This window comes from Bidens hawaiensis, unplaced genomic scaffold (genome assembly GCF_021521415.1).
Source record: "Bidens hawaiensis isolate Kalapana, Puna unplaced genomic scaffold, B.hawaiensis_p1.1 tig00087418_1, whole genome shotgun sequence".
Classification (NCBI taxonomy): Eukaryota; Viridiplantae; Streptophyta; class Magnoliopsida; order Asterales; family Asteraceae; genus Bidens; species Bidens hawaiensis.
The window spans coordinates 1-11,317 of record NW_027504283.1 but is presented as its reverse complement, the minus strand read 5'-3'; the positions used below and the strand labels follow the sequence as shown (position 1 = coordinate 11,317).

At 40.1% G+C, this 11,317-nt stretch overlaps 1 long non-coding RNA gene and 1 pseudogene across 2 annotated transcripts; both read left to right on the top strand.

Moving 5' to 3' along the window:
• The first annotated feature begins 3,488 nt into the window (after window positions 1-3,488).
• Window positions 3,489-4,797, top strand: LOC143607830 (mitogen-activated protein kinase 9-like; annotated as a pseudogene). The gene is made up of 4 exons (XR_013149064.1): window positions 3,489-3,970; window positions 4,041-4,168; window positions 4,252-4,311; window positions 4,780-4,797. The product of XR_013149064.1 is annotated as a mitogen-activated protein kinase 9-like (transcript).
• An 866-nt stretch (window positions 4,798-5,663) lies between these two features.
• On the top strand, window positions 5,664-6,531 carry LOC143607831 (uncharacterized). Its single transcript, XR_013149065.1, has 3 exons — window positions 5,664-5,796; window positions 5,984-6,057; window positions 6,420-6,531. It is a non-coding gene; the product is annotated as an uncharacterized LOC143607831 (long non-coding RNA).
• Window positions 6,532-11,317: the final 4,786 nt, after the last annotated feature.

Genomic DNA, 11,317 nt, shown 5'->3' with positions numbered 1-11,317 from the left:
CTTAGTAGGATGGCAAAACTTTACCCTTATCTGACCTGCGTGTAGGTTTTCCTCATCCTAAGAATTTTGTTTTTGAACCGTTCGACGCGCGGTTGTTAATAGGTTAGTGTTCAGTTTCCTTTAATGATTCATGCGGATAGACCTGCACTTTCATTTAATGGGATAATTGAACTCTTCCCCTTCAACTGACCTGCGTGAAGGTTTGCCACGTTATTGGGTGCGTGCGGGTAGGACCGCCTTCCCACGCAACGACTTCACGTAATGTGAATGCCGTCACCAGTGTTGCATAGTTTAACCGTTCGACGCGCGGTTGTTGATAGGTTATTATTCAGTTTCCTCGTTATGATTGGTGCGGATAGACCGGCACTTTCATTTTTGGGTGCTGAACTTTTTCCCCTTCAACTGACCTGCGTGAAGGTTTGTCACGTTATTGGGTTCGTGCGGGTAGGACCGCCTTCCCACGCAATGACTTCACGTAATTATGCGGTGAAAACCGGCATATTAGTGTTCAGAAAAGTATAAATGTAAAATCATCAGCTTCGATGTTCTTAAAGAGAATCATTTCCATTAGAAGTGGCTCTTGGCCTTTTCTTTACAAATTGGAATTGATTTACATGCAAACTGTGTAAATGAGCTCCCTTCCATGTTGGGATGGGAGTGCCATCGAGCCAATACGCACCTGGTTCGGGATCTCGTTCTTTACGCAGCATGTAGTCTCGCTATTGAAGCCGGAATTTTGATTCGTGTTTTCCCCAGCTGGGGTTCCATACGCACTCGCCTGCTCAGCCTTTATTGCGCCACGAGGTGCGCGAGCGTCCCATCTCTGACAAATGCTTCGACCATGTCTTTTACGTCTGTGCATTCTTCAGTGTTGTGGCCTTTTGTCTTGTGAAAGTCACAGTATTTGCTCCGATCAGCATCGTGACGATGTCGGATTATTGGAGGCTTTGGCCACGGGAGCTCTTCAGTGGCGAATATCTCAGTGAGACTTTTGCTGAGTGGCGTCCATCTGGAGTTCCGGTGCGGCTGTGCATTATCCCTTCCGCCCAATCGATGTTGCAAGCTGGATGAGGTGTCAAAGTTTACCCTTGACTGCCAAATGCCTTGCTTCCGCTTTTTATTTAGTCGGGCGGTGAGGACGTTGTCTTCTCTCGTCTTCTGAGTGTAGAGGTTTGTGCTCTGTGGGAGATCTCTACCCAGTTGCTTCTCCGTTTCCGCATAGTGTTTTGCTGCTGTCATGATGGCATCCCATGTGGATGGCATGCCATCTTTACCCGTTAGGGTGCGGATGAGCTCTGGGTCATGCGCGCCCTGGATGAAGGCAGCGCGAACAAGATCTTCGCTGATATTGCCCAAACTTAGCTTCTTTGAGTTGAAGCGAGTGATGAAGTTTGGCAGAGATTCATCTTCTTCTCGTATGCATTTGAGGATTGTCCATTGCTCCTCGGTATACTTCCGTTGCTGGCTGAAGTGTTGGCTAAACTTCTGCTGGAAGTCTGCCCAGTCGTAGATGTGGTTGACCAGTAGACGATCAAACCAAGCTCTAGCAGCCCCAACAAGCGTCATTTGGAACATGTAACACCACGTGGGTTCCGTCCAATTGCTGACGGTTGCCCCTGCTATGAACCTGTTCAAATGATCGTCTGGATCAGATATACCGTCATATGTGCCTATGTTAGGCATTTGTTTGGCACTCCTTGGGGCGATTGCTTCCGCAATGTCCCTTGCAAATTTGGACGTTCCCGCATTTGCTACATTTGGTCTGAACGTTTTGGAGAAGTCTCGTCGACTTCCACCTGTGCTTTTTGGTTTGAAGGCTTGTCCAAAATGCCTTTTCGGTTGAGATTCCATTTCCTTACGCTTCCCTTTTGCCTTATGGCGAGGGTTCGCGTCGGAGTCGGATTCCTCCGAGTCATCCTCCCAGTATTCGAGTTCGTCGGCCTGTTGTACGGAACGCAAGCGTTCGTCCAACTCAGCCTGGAATTCTTTTTGTCGTGCCTCCGCCCATGCCTTAACTTCATCGAGAGTTTGGCGGGGGAGTCTTCGTTTCTCAAGCTGGGTATCAGTGGATCCCAGTAGGCGATCATTTACTGCACTTGCCCCAGCTTGAGTAACTGGGGTAGTGTTCGTAAAATTTACTTCACTTGTCCCGGCTTGGGTAACCGGGGTAGTGTTTGTAAAAACTGTGTTACCGGTATTCACCCCAGTAGCTGGGGTTGTGGTTGCCGGAATTTCTCTAACCATCTTTTGTAGAAAGTTTGAAAAAACTGGAGAAAAATAAAGTTCTAGCTTTATGCACGGATGGCGCCAATGAAGAAACACTAACCGAACCCCGGGCAGATTACTGGTAACCTGGGGGTTGGAGAGATGTTTCCCACGAGGGGTTAGACCCTTGGAAGATGGTTCTTCTGATAACCTGCAAAACAGACACCGTGAGCTTGTCACTGAGAAGGGGGGGTTCCTCCTTGTGACCACCCTCCGGCGTGAGAATCAGACTAGATTGCTCTTTAAATATAAAAGTATATTAAGAGATTGCTAGAGCAGATATCAGGTATATTATGATGATATATGATAAGATATGATAAGATGAGATGGTCATACCATTTGTGGTATTTATAGCCGAAGGTAGGTTTCCAAGGAGGTATGGCCGGCTGCAACAGTGTTCCTGTTCCACCAACAGTAGCCTACGCACGTGTCCTGCTGGTAGTTGGTGGGTAGGTAGCGGCTGATAGTGACCAGACCTGCTGTGTACTATTCCTTTTCCACCAACTGCCGGCTACGCACGTGGTATGGCAGTAGTTGGTGAGTAGGCAGCGGCTAACAGTGACACAGTACAGGAGCATGCTGCTCGCCATACTGTGTCAGTAAGCTGTCGTATCTTTAGTCAGATCTTTTTCCCATACCTCGTCAGGTACAGTACAGAAGATCTTCCTGTATCGTACGGACTGGCTTATTTGGGCGGGAGTATTCCCCCTCCCGCCCTTGTGCGGGATAGTTCCCGGCTTCGCTCATTCCTTCAGGTGACACTGAGTGATTGAGAGCTAAGTGCCTTGTGCGTGTAGCCTTGCTGCGCGGGTGGCCTTCCCTAATGGCTTGTATCCGAGGCTGCGGGGACAGGCGGAGTCCTTCACCATGGGAGGCATTTCCTGCGGGAACAGCTTGCGTACTGCGCGTAAGGACGTCACGTCTCTGAGCATGGTTGGTCCTGCGGATCCAGTTGGTTTCTGCGCAGACGTCCCTGTTTAAGGTGAGTCTTGCGGGTCCAACTGGGCTCTGCTGGGACCTACCTCTTCAAGTCCCCCAGTCCAATGTTCTTCTCATGCGTGTTTAATAAAGTGAGGTGAACTTTTGGACTTAAGCAAAGGGTTTTGAAAAAGGTTTCTTAAGGTTTTCCATGGGGATTCTTCCCGCGGAAGTCCTTGTCACTTGCAGAAATTCCCGAGTTTCCTGCTTAGTCTTTGGGTATGATGTATTTGAACACGTCTCTGATGCCACGAGATTCCCGAAATTCCCGAAATTCCCGGGAATTCCCGAAATTCCCGAAATTCCCGAGTTTCCTGCTATATCAATTAAGAAACCTTTTCACAGAATATGGGGAAGCTAGTTGGTACCAAGTTAAAGAAGTTATAGGCAAAGGAAGCTATGGCGTTGTGGGCTCTGCAATTGATACCCACACAGGAGAAAAGGTTGCAATTAAGAAAATAAATGACGTATTTGAACACGTCTCTGATGCCACGAGGATTCTCAGAGAAATCAAGCTCCTTCGTTTACTCAAACATCCCGATATTGTAGAGATTAAACATATTATGCTTCCTCCTTCTAGAAGAGAGTTCAAGGATATTTATGTAGTTTTTGAATTAATGGAATCTGACTTTCATCAAGTTATCAAAGCCAATGATGATTTGACACCGCAACATCATCAGTTTTTTTTTGTACCAGCTTCTTCGTGGCCTTAAATATATTCATACAGGTTGTTTTTTTAATCATCACAACTTCTTGTGAATATTGTGAATGGTTACTTATGTTATTGCATTTTGCAGCAAATGTGTTTCATCGTGATTTGAAACCAAAAAATATTCTTGCTAATTCGGATTGTAAATTGAAGATTTGTGATTTTGGGCTTGCTCGGGTATCGTTTAATGATGCACCATCTACCATATTTTGGACGGTAATTGTGTTTATTTTATTTTCTTTATAATCTTGGTATCACCGGTCATGTTATGTTATTTTATTTTACTATTATTAATGCAGGACTATGTTGCAACCCGATGGTATCGCGCTCCCGAACTTTGTGGCTTCTTTTTCTCCAAAGTATGTTTCTTTTCTTCTTTTGTTTTCGTTTAGTTATATATGTCACAACTTTCGGTTCATTTACTTGTAATGGGTTGATTTGTGCTATTTTTTTTTATTTTATCTTTAATGGGTCAAACGGGTTGAAACTTTACCACCAAAGTCTTTTTCGTCCAGACACTCTCCTAAATCAGTTTTTTTTAAAGTAAGATTATATTTGTTATAATTTTATAAATAACTTACAAAAGATAGAAATTTATTCACGGGACCGTCATTCGTCATCCTCACATACAGTTAGGGGCATTCATCAGTTTGGTTTCCAGTTTATTAGGTTTAGAATTTTATTCGGTTCAAAATTGATTTTTTAGCTAATAACTAATTTATAAAGAATAATCAACTTATATAAATTGTATTATAATCCACTAGTAATATTTAAAGATAGTATAATTTCTTTATCAAGTAACTAATTTAGTTTATTAATGTATAAAGATAGTTTACTTTGGCTGAATTTTTCTATTAAGTAATCTAGTTAAATTATAGTATGGTACTAACATTAATTATGTTAGTATAAGAAATTGGAGTTAGGATTTTGAAACATACGGTTGGCAAAAAAAGCTTGTGAAGTACCGAGTCCATCGTATGTGACATTTCTTTAAAAAAAATATTATGGATATTTGGTTATAATCATATACAGAGTTTTCAACCGAAAACCGAATTTTTTTTTGGTTTCGGTTACAAACTGATCCGAATAACTTAATAAGAACTCGGTTCGGTATTTTTCGGTTTCGGCCAAGTCTGGTTTTCGGCTTACTCGATTTCAAACTGGATAATGAACACTACTACCTACCGTCTATAATTACCTGTTTGACCTGCTCGTTTTCTATTGTACTATACTCCAGGTGTCGATATATGGAGCATTGGATGCATATTTGCTGAAATGCTTTTGAGGAAACCGTTATTTCCTGGAAAGAACGTGGTGCATCAGTTGGATCTCATGACTGATTTGCTTGGCACTCCTTCCTCTGAAACTATTGCAAGGGTTCGTTAAATGCCTCTTCTATTTCTTATATGTTTTACAAATCAAATTATAAATATAATGAAAATGCAGATCCGTAATGAAAAAGCTAGAAGGTATCTTAGTAACATGCGTAAGAAACCGCCTGTTCCTTTTTCACACAAGTTTCCTAATGTTGATCCATTGGGCCTTCGCCTACTTCAACGCCTGCTATCGTTTGATCCAAAAGATCGCCCAACAGCTGAAGAGGTACCTTATTAACGGGCCAATATGTGTTATTGTTTATGTTTGATGGATCATCTATATGAATAATACACAAACAGAAGCTTTAAAGGACATGGTATCTTTTACCGGCGCTAGCGAATCCATACTTTCAAGGGTTGGCGAATGTGGAGCGAGAACCGTCAACTCACGCTATATCGAAGCTTGAGTTTGAGTTTGAAAGGAGGAAATTGACAAAAGATGATGTTAGAGAGTTGATCTTTCGAGAGGTTTGTATGACCAAATGACTAAAGTACCCTTGTGGACCTACATTATAACGTTTATAACAATTGGCAAATAAGTAATTCTGGTTAAAAACATGCCAGAAAGGGGATAGAGGGAATAGTTATAAGTAACGTGATTAGGTTCATATGCACTAATTGCTTGCTAACATTGGTCTTATATATATAATATCAGATTCTAGAGTATCATCCTCAGATGCTTAAGGAGTATTTACGGGGTGGAGAACAAACCAGCTTTATGTACCCGAGGTGATAAGCTTTATATGGTTTTTCCATCATTTATTTTTTAATTTTATATGAAAATTAGAGGTGCCAAAACGGGTCAAAGACTCAAAAATGAGTACCTTTTGGATGTTCAAAACAGGTTGTGTCACTGTTAAAGGTTATTACAGAAATTAAATTTAGTTATTATCTGTTTTTTTTACTTTTGACCTCTTTTCTCTGTAGTTGACTTTTTCTAAGTAACTCAGTTGATCTGTTACATAGTCCAAATATATAGGAAGATGCGTTGAAATTGCCACTTCTGCATAGAACATGTTATACTGCTGACATGTATGTTTGGTATTTGAAGTTTCACTAAATGATATGCTTACGATTTTTTAATTCAACAGTGGGGTTGATCGATTTAAGCGACAATTTGCACATCTAGAGGAGCATTATGGTAAAGGCGAGAAAAGTAGCACCCCACCTCTGCACCGGCAGCATGCTTCACTCTCTAGGCAAGTTACTGTATTGAGATTATTCTCAACAAAAACCATAAAATACCAACATAGTGTTTTTTTCTCGTATAAGTCCCTTAACAATATTTTGAACTTAAGACCAACATGCTCGCTGTTCTTTTTCTCATATAAGTCCTTAAACTATATTTTGCACATAAAAAAACCAACATACTTTCTGATCTTTTGTATCACAAAAGTCCCTTTACATGTTAAAATTTGAAAAAGAATATATCTCTTAATAATGATTGTATGAAATTATGAAAACATTATTTGAAAAATTACATTACAGTACCAATTCAAATCATTTGTTTATAACTTTTAAAGATTTTAATTTATACAACCATTTTTATAAGTTTTTAGTTTTTTATTTTATTTTGAGTTACACTTATCTATCATTATTATTTTGTTTCTGAAAGTTTTGTTGAATTAAAAAGGGAAAAGAAAAGATGAACATTGAATGAACTTTGGTTTGTCACGTGTCATTTCAATACTTTCCTCACGTCGTATTAATAAGTAAAAAAATCACAATTTTGTTCAAATTAAACATGCGGAGGGACTTAATTGTGTAGAAAAATTGTTAAGGGACTTATGTGAGAAAAGAAAGAAATTATAATGGTTTTTTATAGTGCTTGCCCTTTGGATAAGTAATTCTAAAATTAATGCTACAGTTTACGGATAAGTAACAAGTGCATCTGTTTCTTTCTCATTACTTTTGGTTATCTTTTATGCACATGCATTATAAGTGGTTTTAAACATGTTCTTTGAATTTTGTCTTCAGAGAAAGAGTTCCTGCACCGAAGCCGGAAGCATCTGCTGCAGGTAAGGAAAATGGTATTGAAACTGCAGTTGAAGATGGAGCAACCGGTGCTCGTAGCTATTTAAAGAGTGCCACTATTAGTGCTTCCAAATGTGTAGTAGGTACCAAGGAACAACAGATCCCTCGGTATGCAAACATTGATTTGCCATTTTATTGCTGTTATAACCTTTTAGTAACAAATGTGATCCCAAGGTACCTTTGAGTTAATATTTTTAAGGTACTGTTAAATGATGCAGGAAGGTGTTGAGCATCAAGAGGAGGTTTATGAGTTAGCCCAAAAGGTTGCAGGTCTAAAAGCCTAAGTTTATTTAAATTAGGCATTTGGTGTAGTTTAAATCTGGTGGTTTCCACATGTTCACATTAAACTCTCTTTAGCTTAATTGACATGTTGGTCCATGTGTTATTCGACTGGTGAGTGAAAACCGGACACCAGCCTGAAATGACAGGATCATGGTTAATCGATTTGCGATAAGATGACAGCAAAATTGTTACTCGTAATCGAAGAGCAGCAAGCTATTAAAATCGATATTACACACTAGTTGCAAGCTTGCTTACTAACTGAATGCAATTGTTTTTTTCATACTTGAATATTTCCATGTCAGTTTACTAACAAGATCTTATGAGCCTGATATCAGTTGTAAGGGGGTATGTTCCACTGGCGTATTGTTTTTAAATTCATCATTGTTACCGAAACCCGCTTGGTTGTACTAGGAATTTGAATTGCAGTGCTTCTTCGATCGAGGGTGTTTGCCTGCAGGAAACGGACTGTCAGCCTCGTCACGGTGATGGCTGGGTCGCTGGGTGGTTCTGTCTATGACAGGGCTATCGCGTAAGAATTAATGTGTTTCTAACAAGTATGAATGCACATAGTAGAGTTATCGTGGGTGTATTTTCCCTTGTTTAGTTACGATAAAAACTAGATTTGGTCATTGGGTGGAAATGAGGCGATATGTTTCAGTAAATTCGCTCAAACATCTTGTGTTTTGCGGTTGCGTATCTGCCATATTCTAACTTATTCTAATCCCATTTATGCTTCAAACTTGTTTTTGTTAAACTCTCAAATCAAGTGGCCTTCATATGCTCTATCATGTTACATAGAATTATGCATGTGCACATGACACACCGTATTCTATGGAGTTTCCTTGCATGTGTTGGGTTTTACACTACATGCTGTCATTTGATTGAGATCGTCGAATCCTAGCAACTTTTCCGGATATTTGTGATATTTTCTTTTTGGATATTGAGGGAACGTAAAGGATATGACGGACGTAGCGCACTTGGTATATATGCCATGTCATCAATGAAGTAGCTTGTGTTTCTCTAAACTGAAATGAAGAACTGGGTGCTACTCCTGTGGATGCATATCAGCGACTAATCAACTAAGTTTATGTTGCTTGAACTCGCTACTCCAAACAGACCATGCTAAAACTATAGATCTTGAGATGCTACCCACATCAACATCATTGTTGTTACAGGATGATCACATCACATGTGTTGACCGCGTCATGCCAGAAGAGCCATCAACTGATCCATGCCAATTGTTGAATGTTGCTCACGGTCGGTATGCTTATGGCACATAAATATAATTGATGGCTTTGTAGATTACCTAAGCGGTTTTACTAGACTTCCTTATTTGACGAAGTGCGGTGGTGACCTTTTGAAAAGTAAATCTTTTTTTCCCCCTCTAGCATCGAACATCAATAAGAAAACCACACCTCACATTCCAAATTCTTTTACAAATTCGGAACCAAAGTTTGAAATGGTCTTCGGTATAAAATGGCTTTCTCGATGAAGTAGTCACGACCTGAACTCTTGATGGTGGCTTCACCATCTCTTTGCAAAGGGATCCTCAAAACCTAGGCTAGTCATCGACATCATCGTCTAAAATCCTGATAAAAATGGTATTGAGTGCTTGAAAATTAATCAGCGCTACATCAACGGATGATTATTTATAATATTTGTATATCATTTAGACCATATCAAATATCCCAACACTTAGGGTATGATATTGTTACAAGAGCAAATTAGAATCGGAACGGGTCGATACAAAAAGGGTTAAATTAGCTCGGTTGATGTCGGTACGATTTTGAGTCGAAAGGGGTCAGGTCAGAACAAGTTTCAGATTGGAACAGCCCCGGGTCATAAAGGGATTAGATCAAAACAGGTTGGTTTAAAAAATTATCAATTTGAAATTACTGTATATTTCAGCTTTGTTTCTTGATTTTCTCCACCAGTTACACGCTTACTGCCTTGGTTCTAAACTTACATTTAAGAAGACTTCAAGAAAATAACTTTGCCTGGAAGACAAAATACCTTGCTAGATTAAGTAAAAGCTTGCTGGGAGGCCTAAGTGTGCTCGGTTTCGATACTTAGCCATTTTCAGAGAGGTTGAGAAGATTCCAATCTTTATTAGGTCATTTCCTCATTCCAACAATCTCCCCCTAGATTGGAACACCTAAGTTGTACCAAAACACCTCTTTAGGTTACATACACTTATATAAATACACATCAATTTTCAGAAGGAATTTACATATCAAAAACGAATATATTACAACTTATAAATTATGTCACAAGTGTTGGAAAAATGGTCGGTTCGGGTCAAGTCAACGCGGACCGACCCGATTGGGTAAGAGTTACACCGAGGGTAACAAACACCGAGTCCATTTAAATTGTTTAATGGGCTAGACACAATCAGTTAGCAAGATAGGATGGTGGATTATGCTTTAGTTTGGTAATTGGGCCTAAAATCCCAATGGATTTAAATTGGTTAAACCTTAATTATCTTTCTATAAATAGATATATCCTTATTATTATAAAAGAGAGAGCTTACCATAAAAACCCTAATCACCACCATCAATTCCGGTGCCGTTTTCCGACAATTGTTTTTACAACAGCCACTTCCGGCCACCAGAATTTCGCGTCGCCTTCTTCTCCGGCTACTGGACATCACATACGACCACCACAACCTCTACAGGCCGCCTGTGCTGCTCCCTACTTCTGTCCGTCTGTTCTCAGCCGCCGTTTTTCCGACGAACCCAAGCGTTGTTGCTGCTGCTATCTGACACCGTAGATGCTACCTTCAGCGGCTGCTGTTCGCGACTGCCTTCATCAGTCACCACCAGCTGCTATCTGCCGCCGCCGTTTGCTGACGCGCTGCCATCAATCGCCGCCGCTTAGTTGCCGGAAGTTGTTAGTCTCGGTCCGTTCGATTGTGCCAACATCTAGCAACGATTTGTTAACTCTCGGTGTCTCACCCGGTTTGTGTATAACCGAGGTATAAAGCTAATCTTTTATCTATGGTTGTTATCGTTTATTATTTCGTGCTCGTACAAGTTGTAACCGGATCCTCGTTTGGGTTTCGGGCTCGGTTTTACTCGTTTACATCCGCTGCGTTTATTTGGTTTGTTTATACATATTAATTTGATTTTTACTTATATGAATATATAAATTAAAACGGGTTTGATTTGTTTTAACGGTTTTCTCCGAACCACCGTTGAAACCCAACAGTGGTATCAGAGCCGCGGTTACAACGTACGAGTTGATTCCGGTTCGTTTAACCGGATCTATATCACAAACTTTAAATCGTTTAAAGTTTCTTGATCTAGATTTGTTTTCGGGTAATTTTAGATTTGGTCAAAGTTTTGTTTATTTTGTTTGACCAAGTCAAAACGACCCGAATATTATTTGTTTTCAATATGTAAATCCGGCCCCGACCTATGTTTGTTTGGTTGTGTTTGGTTGTTAAGCTTGTTATTTGGCCATATGGGTGGTTCAAAGTTGTAAACGGTTATTATTTTAATTTTTGGTTTTCTTTTGGCCATATGGATGGTTCAAATTTGTATTAGGGAAATTTTGTTAGTATTATAAATTTTGTATATTAAGAAGACCCGAAGATAACCAAGGACGAGCTCAAGGATTTCTTGGAGTTAGTGGGAGTTCGGACAAGATGACGGGATGCACCATGAAGTCCATC